Genomic DNA, 2,312 nt, shown 5'->3' with positions numbered 1-2,312 from the left:
ACATATGGACCTGACATATTTCAAAAAATGCAAGGAAAAATGGGTTTGTGTGGCAGGGCACCTTTAAAAGATGCAGAGGGTAACCTTTGCTTGGCAATCACTGTAAGAGGACCCACAAACTTAACATATCATATGGAGATATTTAAACAAGTATCTCCATATGTCGTCATCTTAATTATTTTTCATTAATCAATGCTGATGGTCACCCTTTACATCTGTCTGTAGGTTTAACAAATATTTAAATAATGATGAGGTGACTCCAGACATGGTGCTTTTTGGATGCTTTTATATAGGCCTTAGTGGTCCCCTAATACTGTATCTGAAGTCTCTTTTATATAGACCTTAGTGGTCCCCTAATACTGTATCTGAAGTCTCTTTTTTATAGACCTTAGTGGTCCCGTAATACTGTATCTGAAGTCTCTTTTATATAGACCTAGTGGTCCCCTAATACTGTATCGAAGTCTCTTTTATATAGAACTTAGTGGTCCTTAATACGTATTTGAAGTCTCTTTATATAGACCTTAGTGGTCCCCTAATACTGTATCTGAGATCTGTTATATGACCTTAGTGGTCCCCTAATACTGTATCTAAAGTCTCTTTTAAACAGACCTTAGTGGTCCCCTAATACTGTATCTGAAGTCTCTTTCCGAAGGTGGAAGCTGGGGGGGGGGTGTGGCCTTGACCAGCTGCCACTTTGCTCGTGTGAAAGCCATGATGTCTCTCTCTCATGGGTGGGCCAAATTCTCTGGGCAGGCAAAGCAGAGAAAAGGGAGGTAACCTTGCCCCTTATGACCTCACAGGGAGCATATTGGCCCATATAAGCTTTCATTTTCTCAAAGGCGGAGCAAGTTTACACCTATCACCATTTCTAGCCACTGAGGGGGCCTCAGGCAGGCTGGGGAAACTCATTAATGTTAAAAAACCTCATAAAGTGACATTGTCATGCCATGGGACCTTTAATAAAGTTGGTTGAAAAAAAAAAGATGAAAGTTTTTTAAAAAATTAGAGGGGGATCAAACTTTTTGGGCTGGCTTACTGTTCCAAAGTTAGAAAAAGGTGCTATAGCTATCTATTTCCAAACATGTGATGAAAATCAACAGTCAACCTTTTTTTTTTCCTTTTTAAATAGTATAACACTTATTTCTTACCACATGGGGGAGCTGTGGTACCATGTTGCTCCAGCGCCTTCTTCACAGCCAGAAAGAGAAGAGCAGGAAGAAAGCCTGGGTACATATTGAAAATTCATGACATGCACTTCTCAACTTCTGCAAGATACATAGCAAGTATAATGAGCTAAAAAAGCGGAGAACTTCCTAACACTTTGTATTTCTTTCGGGCTCCGTGTCTTTGTTAGACACTCTAACTCTCATATTTCATCATTAAAATAGAAATTAGCAGCACAGCTGTGGCTTTAAGGAAGAAGAAAAAGAAAAGGAAAATCTCTAAACCAACACCTATTGTGGTCGTAGTAAAGAGTTGAATGTATGTGTGTAGCTCTTTACATTTGTCTTAATTTCTCTCTATCTTTTTTTTGCCATCTAATTCTCCATCAACTCATCCTGCAACTGCTTTTTAAAATTCTGCCACATCTTTTCCTTTCCTCCCTCTCTCTCTCTCTCTCTCTCTCTCTCTCCCCAGTCATTCTCTGTCTCTCAGTGTGACCTAGTTTTGGACAGCCTTTCTTACACACACACACACACACACACACACACACACACACGCACACACGCACAAAATGAGTGTTGCCGTAGGTGCTTAAAATACTTGAAAAATACTTGAAAATTGGTTGAATTTTGATGTGGTGTTTTTTTTTTTTTACATTCCGAGACGACTGGAATATTGATTTGCGCGGTTGAAATGGCTCGAGTTGATCAAGGTCATGAAGCAGTGTTTTATTCCCATCATGCACTATGGTTAACTCTCTTCTATTCTCTTCTCTCTTCATCTGAGGCTGCTGTTTGTACTTGCGGAGCGTGATGCAGAGTAGTGCTGGCATGTTGCCCCAGACCAGACCGAAATACTTGCACGCATGCACGCACACACACACACACACACACACACACACACACACACACACACCAACACACACACGTACACACACACAGTTGCATTGTATCTTTAAAATAGCACACCCGATGGATTTGGACTTCTTGTGTTGTCTCATTGCTTCTCTGTAGGGAGGACTTTTTAAAGGAGAGGACAGTGATGTCACAAAAGCATCAGAGCTCCAGCTAGAGCACACGCTGAGCGAGAAGTTTCAACCATCTGGTCGATCAGTATTCATAGCGAGGTGTAAACAGTAAAACGTGCCG

The 2,312-nt window shown here is 40.9% G+C and overlaps 1 protein-coding gene across 1 annotated transcript in view; it reads left to right on the top strand.

Annotated features, from left to right (window-relative positions):
• The window catches only part of fmr1 (fragile X messenger ribonucleoprotein 1), a 47,871-nt gene extending 45,792 nt beyond the window's left edge, over nucleotides 1–2,079 (top strand). The window contains exon 16 of the mRNA XM_032510863.1: nucleotides 2,037–2,079. The gene's annotated coding sequence lies outside the window, so the exon portion shown is untranslated. The remainder of the gene's footprint in view (nucleotides 1–2,036) is intronic.
• Nucleotides 2,080–2,312: the final 233 nt, after the last annotated feature.

This window comes from Etheostoma spectabile, unplaced genomic scaffold (genome assembly GCF_008692095.1).
Source record: "Etheostoma spectabile isolate EspeVRDwgs_2016 unplaced genomic scaffold, UIUC_Espe_1.0 scaffold273, whole genome shotgun sequence".
NCBI lineage: Eukaryota > Metazoa > Chordata > Actinopteri > Perciformes > Percidae > Etheostoma > Etheostoma spectabile.
Note: the sequence above shows the minus strand (reverse complement) of the source record. Positions and strands in the feature narration are given on the sequence as shown.